The sequence below is a fragment of the Dromiciops gliroides genome, chromosome 1, assembly GCF_019393635.1.
Source record: "Dromiciops gliroides isolate mDroGli1 chromosome 1, mDroGli1.pri, whole genome shotgun sequence".
In the NCBI taxonomy this organism is placed as follows: domain Eukaryota; kingdom Metazoa; phylum Chordata; class Mammalia; order Microbiotheria; family Microbiotheriidae; genus Dromiciops; species Dromiciops gliroides.
In genome coordinates this window covers 711,470,235-711,479,175 of record NC_057861.1, presented here as the reverse complement: position 1 = coordinate 711,479,175, position 8,941 = coordinate 711,470,235, and the positions used below count along the sequence as shown (strand labels likewise).

General features: G+C 36.7%; 2 pseudogenes; one reads left to right on the top strand and one right to left on the bottom strand.

Annotated features, from left to right (window-relative positions):
- Nucleotides 1-890: 890 nt before the first annotated feature.
- Nucleotides 891-1,400, bottom strand: LOC122736924 (annotated as a pseudogene).
- A 765-nt stretch (nt 1,401-2,165) lies between these two features.
- On the top strand, nt 2,166-2,808 carry LOC122736923 (annotated as a pseudogene).
- The last annotated feature ends 6,133 nt before the right edge of the window (nt 2,809-8,941 follow it).

Below are 8,941 nucleotides of genomic sequence, written 5' to 3'. Positions count from 1 at the left end.
GGGGCAGGAAACACAGTGTAGGTACCTATGGTTTTAGTGACATTGTATATATTTATGGAAGAATGAGCCTTGGGTTTAGGAAGAATATGTTTTATCACTACTGTTGTTATGATGCCATCTCAGTAACTTCCTTTGCTTTGAGCTAATTGAGTCAACTGGCATTTTATTAAAGTTTAGTTCATTGATTCATAGTGGTGAACATTGTCCCATCTCATCACACTCTCCCTATTTCAGTCATTCTGAGCCCTTAGTTTTCATTGTATAAACTCCATTCCCTGTCCCTCACTGAACACCCTCTTATTTCCATCCCTTTCAACCTAACCCCACCAATGTCCTACCCCAGATTTACCCACTCCTTCCACTGTGCTCCCTGAAATGCCTGCTCCATAGTTAAGAAATGTTTTTATCTAAAACATTTTCCTTTCTCACTTCCTCTACCTTCTTGTACTCTCTGAGCCCTAGTTCCCTCCTGATGACACAGACTTCATGATCACACTTTAGGGTACTGGTTGCCCTTATACTCATACCCCCAACTAACTCAATAGTCATGGTGGGGGAGTTAGAATAGCCTGCTCTCCACTGCCACTTCCAAACTGTCCCTCTACCATTCTCATTCAGTAATCTCTCCTCCTTTGAGGTTCATTCAATCCCTATTTATCACCCAATCAAGATTTGGGTAGCTATTATCTACTGATCCCCCAGAACACTCTCTTCAAGGAATTTAGTGCCTGGTACAGTTTCCTCTTCTTCATAATTTATATCCTCATACTAGGGGACTTCAATATACATAGTAATACCCCTTTGAACACCATAACTTATGCCTTGTCAAGTCCCAACTGTGGATTACTCCCTTCATATGATGTCCTTGCTCCTTTCCAGATGCTACTGACTCAGGCCTGCTCAGGGGTGAGCACATTTCCCTCTTTATACATTTGTAGTCAGAAATTAGTGTCATGACACCTTTCTTGAGGCCATTAAGGAGATCCAGCAATCTCTAGGCTGACAGTGAGTGTTGTGTTGTCCTCAGCCTAGACATAGTCCATCTCTGTGTATTTATTGAACCACTCATTTCCTTCCTTCTTAGTTCTGTTGGTAAACCAAAGACTGTCCTCACCTCCCAGCTTCTTACTGACCTGATATAAGCTGTCATTATACTCATCAGTTGGACCTTGGCCCAAAGCTACTATCATAACCTTGTTCTTGCCAAAGACAATCTGACTGTGTTTCCAGGAACTCCTAATATTCTTCACTTTACTGTTCCTCATATTTGCCACAGAGAAGATCAAAAGAGGGCTGTCTATGTCCATATATTCTCAAAGCTCTTGCAATAAGTTTTGATTCATTCATATACCCTTCTTGGCAGTCTGTATTAAGGAAATCTTTTTGTCATGCTTCAACATAGGCCTGATGCTCCTCCTAACATGCGCAGCTTCCTCAATGTGCCTATGAGGACTTCCTATTCTACATACTTTCATTGACTGTCCCTCATACCCAGAAAACTCTCCCTCCTCACATTTGCCTTCCAGATTCCCTGGTTTCCTTCAAGTTTCATTCAAAGTCCCACCTTTTGCAAGAAGTCCCTTTTCTAGTCCTTTTTAATGCTACTGCCTTCATTTTGATATTACCTCCAGTTTGCCTTGTCTTGTATGTCCATAGTTGTTTTTGTTATTGTTGTTTGGTTGGGGATTTTTTTCTTAAATTAATTTTTTTTCAATTAGCAAAAATCAGGAGCAGACCTAAGATGTTGAAGTAGAAAAAGCACTTAGCGGAACTCTCTAAATATTCCCCTTTAAACAACTTTAAAATAATGCCTCAGTTCTGGAGTGGTAGAGCTGATAAGAGGTTAGAATACTAGCCCAACAAAAAATCCTGAAAAGACTAAAAAAACAAATTTTTAATAAAATAATAATGGTAAAGGAAAGTTGGACAAATAAATGAAAGCAAGGGAAGAAAATGATGAAAAGACAATTAACATTTTGGTAAAAGAAACAAAAAAAAATACTCAAGAAACTAAGACTTAAAAATACCCAAAATTGGCCAAGTGATAAAAGAGGTAGGAAAGATCACTGAAGAAAATAATTCAAGTTTCCGCCCCAGCAGGGGCTGGTCACACTTACTCCAGATCTCTTTCTGCAGCCGTTTTGGACCCACATTCCTCTCACAAAATGCCCAGCAAAGCAACAGAAACCGTCCCAGCCACAGAGCAAGAGTTGCCACAAGCCCAGGCTGAGACAGGGTCTGGAACAGAATCTGACAATGATAAATCAGTACCAGAGCTTGAGGAACAGGATTCTACACAGGCAACCACACAACATGACCACTGGCAGCAGCTACTAAAATCGATGAGGAATCAGTGAGTGAAGCAAAACAGAGTCAAAGTGAAAAGAAAGCATGAAAGGCTATGTCCAAACTGGGACTTCGACAAGTAACAGGGGTTACTAGAGTCACCATCCAGAAATCTAAGAATATCCTCTTTGTCATCACAAAGTCAGATGTCTACAAGAGCCCAGCTTCAGATACCTACACCGTCTTTGGGGAAGCCAAGATTGATGAATTCTCTCAGCAGGCACAGCTAGCTGCTGCTAAAAAAAATTCAAAGTTCAGGGTGAAGCTGTTTCAAACTTACAGGAAAATACAAAAACTCCAACTGTACAAGAAAGTGAAGAAGAAGAGGTTGACAAAACAGGTGTGGAAGTTAAGGACACAGAATTGGTCATCCCTCAAGCAAATGTATCCAAAGCAAAGGATGTCTGAGCCCTAAAGAACAGTAATGATATTATAAATGCTATTATGGAATTGATGATGTAACAATCTGGAGACAAAGACATTTTTCAGTGTTTTAGAGAAGATTAAATGCAACCTGATTTGAGATTCGTATTGTTTCTATCAACAAAGTTGTGGTGTCTTGTTGGATGAAAAAAATAATTCCTTACAAATTAGAATTGGGTAATGGGAAGCTAATGACTCCATGAGACATCAAGAAATTATAAAACAATGTTAAAAGAATGAAAAAATAGGAAAAAAATGGGAAATCTCTCATTGGACAACTGACCTGGAAAACAGATCAAGGATAGATAATTTAACAGTTATTGGACTTCCTGGAAGCCATGATCAAAGAAAGAGCCTAGACACTATTTTTCATGAAACTATCAAGGAAAACTGCCTCAATATCCTAGAACCAAAGGGTAAAATAGAAATTGAAAGAATCTATGAATCACCACCTAAAAGAGATCCCAAAATGAAAACTCACAGGAATATTATAGCCAAATTCCAGAGGTCCTAGGTCAAAGAGAAAATACTTCAAGCAGCCAGAAACAAACAAACAACAACAACAACAACAAAATACCATGGAACCACAGTCAAGATCACACAAGATTAAGCAGCTACCATGTTAAAGGAGCAGAACTCTTGGAAGACTATATTCTGAAAGGCAAAAGATCTGGGATTACAACCAAGAATAACCTACCCAGCAAAACTGAGTATTATCCTTCAAGGGTGGAAAATGAATGTTTAATTAAATCGGGGACCTTTAAGCATTCCTGATGAAAAGACCATAGCTGAATAGAAATTTTGATTTTTAAATATAAGCCTCAATAGAAGCATACAAATGTAAACATTAAAAAGTAATCATGGGCAGCTAGGTGGCGCAGTGGATAGAGCACCGGCCCTGGTGTCAAGAGTACCTGAGTTCAAATCTGGCCTCAGACACTTAACACTTACTACCTGTGTGACCCTGGGAAAGTCACTTAACCCCAATTGCCTCACTAAAACAAAACAAAACAAAACAAAAGTAATCATAAGGGACCTAAACCATTTACATTCCTATATGGAAAGATGCTATGTGTAACTTCTAAGAACTTTATCATTATTAGGGCAGTAAAAAAGGATCCTACATAGACAGAAGGCATAAGAGTTCATTATGTTGGGATGATCTAAAAACTGGATGAAGGAGAAAGAGAAATGCTTTGGGAGAAGTGAGTAGGGAGAAGAAAGAGAAATAATTGGGGAAATTATCTCACATAAAAGAGGTACACAAGGAAGAGCTTTTTTTAGGGGAAAATAGTGAGGGTGGCAGGGAATATTTGAACCTTACTCACATCTAAACTGGTTCAAAGAAGAGGATATATATATATATATATATATACATTCAACTGGGTATAAAAATCTATCTTACCCAAGAGGGAAGGAGAAGTAGAAGGGGATAAGAGAAAATGGGAGTGATAAAAGGAAGGATAAATAAAGGAAGGTAGTGGTCAAAAGCAAAACAAACTTTAGGTGAAAGACAGGGTAAAAAGCAAGAGAAGGATAATCAGAAGAAAATAAGATAGAGGGAAATGAACAGTTAGTAACCATAACTGTAAATGTGAATGAGGTGAATTTACCCATAAAACAGAAGTGGATAACAGAATGTATTAGAAACCAGAGTTCAACAATATGTTGTTTACAGGAAATATACCTGAAACAGAGAAACAGAGTTTAAATAAGGTGCTAGAGCAGAATCCATTGCCCCTCAGCTGAAGTAAAAAAAAAAAAAAAGGCCAGGCGTAGCAATCATGATCTCAGTCAAAGCAAAATAAAAAATAGATCTAATTAAAAGGAATAAGAAGAAATTATTAACAACTTTAGCAAAGTTGCAGGATATAAAATAAACCCATAAAAATCATCAGCATTTCTATATATTAATATAGAATATATATAGAGAAAATATGAATAAAGTCCAGCAACAAAAGACAGAAAGAGAAATTCCTTTTAAAATAGCTGCAGCCAATGTAAAATATTTGGGAGTCTATCTGCCAAGACAAATACAGCAACTATATGACCAGAACTACAAAACATTTTTCACAGAAATAAAGTCAGATCTAAACGATTGGAAAAATATTAATTGCTATTAGGTAGATAGAGTGAATATAATAAAAATGACAATCCTACCTAAGTTAATTTATTTATTTAGTGCTATACCAATCAAGCTATCAAAAATATTTTATAGAGCCTAGAAAAAATAATAACAAAATTTATATGGAAAAACAAAAGTTCAAGGATATCATGGGAAACAATGAAAAACTGCAAAAGAAGATGGTCTGGCAGTACCAGATCTCAAACTGTATTATAAATGGTAATTACCAAAACAATCTGGTACTGGCTAAGAAACAGAGAGGTGGATCAGGGGAATAGAATATATAGAAATTACACTGTATTGAATGACTATATTAATCTAGTATGCAATAAACCCAAAGATCCAAGCTTTTAGAACAAAAACTCATTATTTGACAAAAACTGCTGGGAAAACTGGAAAACAGTAAGGCGGAAACTAGGTATAGACCAATATCACACACTGTATACTAAAATAAGGTCAAAATGGGTAGGGGATTTACACATAAAGGATGATACCATAAGCAAGAGAGTATGGAATTGTTTATCTGTCAGATTAAGGGGCAGAGAAGAATTTAGGCCCAAAGAAGATATAGAGAGTAAAACAAAATGTAAAATAGGTCATTTGGATGATATAAAATTTAAAAGCTTTTGCATAAACAAAAGTAATGTAACTAAGATTACAAGGGAAGCAGAAAACTGGGAAAGAATTTTTGAAACAAATATCTTGGATAAAGGCCTCATTTCTCAAATAAAAAAGAGAAATGAGTCAAATTTATAAAAATACAAGTCATTCCCCAATTTATAAATGGTCAAAGGATATGAACAGGTAGTTTTCTGATGAAGAAATCACAGCTATCTATGGCCATATGAAAAAATGCTCTAAATCACTATTGATTAGAGAGATGCAAATTAAAACAACTCTGAGGTACCACCTGACACCTATCAGATTGGCTAATGTGACAAAAAAGGAAAATAATAAATGTTGGAGACGCTGTGGAAAAATTGGAACATTAATGCATTGTTGGTGGAGCTGTGAACTGATCCAACCATTCTGGAGAGAAGTTTGGAATTATGCCCAAAGGGCTATAAAGCTGTGCATACCCTTTGACCCAGCAATACCACTTTTAGGTCTTTTTCCCAAAGAGATCATAAAAACGGGAAAAGGACCCACATGTACAAAAATATTTATAGCTGCTCTTTTTGTGGTAGCAAGGAATTGGAAATTGAGGGGTTGCCCATCAATTGGGGAATGGTTGAACAAGTTGTAGTATATGAATGTAATGGAATTCCATTGTGCTGTAAGAAACGATGAGCAGGAGGAGTTCAGAGAAACCTGGAAGGACTTGCATGAACTGATGATGAGTGAGATGAGCAGAACCAGAAGTACATTATACACATTATCATCAACATTATGTGTTAATCAACTGTGATAGACTAGATTTTTCTCACCAATCCAATAGTACAAGAAAGTTCCAAAGGACTCATGATGGAAAAGGCTCTCCAAATCCAGAAAAGAAAAAAAAAGGAACTTTCAAATATGGATGCTGATTGGACCATACTATTTCTTTTGTTTTGGGTGCTGTTGTATTTCTGTTTTGAGGTTTTTCCTTTTTGTTCTGATTCTTCTCTTATAACATGACTAATGCAGAAATATGTTTAATGTTATTATGTATATATAACCTATATTAGGTTACCTGCTGTCTAGGGGAGGGGGGGGAGGGAGGGGAGGGAGGGAGAAAAAATTTGAAATCGGAAATCTTATATAAACAAATGTTGAAAACTATCTCTACATGTAACTGGAAAATAATAAAATACTTTTATTTTTTTTAAAAAATGGTGAAGGGAATGGTTTCTGAGAAACCTGGGAAGACATATAAAATTATGCAGAGTGAAGTGATCAGAACCAGGAGGAAAACTTATATTACAATGTGGTAAAAATTATTGGAGTTTAGCTGTCTCGTTTGGGAAGGGCCACATCTGGCTCACCCTGAAGTTACATATGCTACTGAGGTCAGAAGGAGAAACCTCTCCATAGGCAGCTTTTTGAAGGACCTCCCCTTTTGGGGGAGGAAGATTGAATGCTCACTGAGGGGAGGCTGGATTTGCTTCTGGAACACTCTTGCTCCGGCTCTCTCTCTCCTCGGTCTTCCTGGTGTTGCAAGAAAGTAGCAGATGTCCCAAGTGTGGTGAGTGAACACAAAAGCCTTGCATTCCTTTGAATTAGCTTAATTGAAAATGATCTGGAGATTGTATAGACTTTGGTTAGAGTTAGGAGAATTTATCTGTATTTCTTTTTCCCTATTTCCTTATCTTTGATTTTAATTAATTTCACCTTTGTTGTTTAATTCCCAAGTAATAAAATCTGATCCTTTTGTGGAAAAGAAGCTGTAAGGCTCCTTTCTTATTGGCCTGGGGGAAATATCTAAAAGTGCAGTTCAGAGGGGAGGGAGCTTTGAACCTAGAGGTCCCTCATTATTTCCGGGACCCCAATATTTAGGCGAGTCACCCAATTAATGCTCCATATAATAAATTTGGGCCCTACAACAACAATACTGTAAAAATAAACAGCTTTGAAAATTTAGAAACTCTGAACAGTATAATGACCAATCATGATTCCAGAGGACTAATGATGAAACATGATACCCACCTCCTGATAGAGGAGTGAAGGACACAGAGTGCACATTGAAATGTATTATTTTTGGAACATGGCCAATGCACAAATTTATTTTGCTTAACTATGAATGTTTGTAGTAGGGGTATTATTAGCTTTAACTTTTTAAGTTTTCCTTGATTCCTGTATTTGCACTTCAGAGTTTCTATGCAGCTCTATTATTTTCATCAGGAATGTTTGGAAGACCTCTATTTCATTAAAGATCTGTGTTTTTTTCTTCTGTAAGATTATATTCAGTTTTGCTGGGTAAGTTATTCTTTGTTGTAGAATATCATATTCCAAGTTTTCCATTCCTTTTGAATGATAGCTCCTAAATCATATGGGATTCTGACTATGGCTTATGTTGGTGCTTAAATTCTTTCTTTTTGACTAATTGCAGGTTTGTTTGTTTTGGTTTGTTTTTTTGACTTGGAAATTCTGGATCTTGGTTATCTTTGGTTATAACGTTCCTGGAAGTTTTCATTTTATGGTTTCTTTCAAGAGGTGAACAGTGAATTTTCTATTTCTACATTATCCTCTGGTTCTAAGAGATTTGGACAATTTTCTTTTAAGATTTCTTTAACTACAATGCCTTTTTGTGGTCATGGATTTCATTGATTCTAAAATTGTGTCTCCTTGATCTGTTTTATAGATCCATTGTTTTTGCTTTAAGATACCTTATATTTTATTCCATTTTCACATTCTTTTTAATAATCTTTGTTGTCTCATGGAGTTATCTTCTATTTGATCCATTGTAATTTTCAAGGAGTTTGTTCCTTGATCAGGGTTTTGTACCTCTTATGGCAAGTTGTTAATTCCTTTCCAATAGTCCTCAGTTGTAGCACCTTCATTCCATTTACAAAAGCACTTTATTTTTTTCAAATTCTTCATCTCTTCCAGAATTTTTTTTAATTGAACTTATACTCTAGCTATGGGGGTTAAGGGGACTTGAAGGGTTTTTTAATATATATTTTGGTGTCACTATCTTCTCCTGGGTTTGTGCCTCGAGTTTCCCTATCATCATAATAGGGTTTCTTTGTTTTTTAAAGTGGGCTTTTTTTTTTGTTTGCTCATTTTTTCAACCTACTTCCTAAATTTGGTCTGTGTGCTAGGGTTGGGCTCTGAATACTTCATGCTCTTTTGGAGATTATGTGTGGGCTGATCTTGCAACTGCTTTATAAAGGTAGTGAGTGTTGTACTATTCCAGAATCTCAAGGGTGACTGAGTCTGGGGACCTGTAAACCTTCATTACTGCCAAAGTGATCTGATCCAGGGCAAAGTATTATTGGGCCTCCTCCCACCCCAATGTGATCTCTCTAAGTTTATGACATGGGTTTATGTCTGAGCCACATGTCTGGGAGCTTGCCCTGGGTGGAGTTACAGGAGATAGCTGCTAGACTCAGTCACTATCAGCCATCT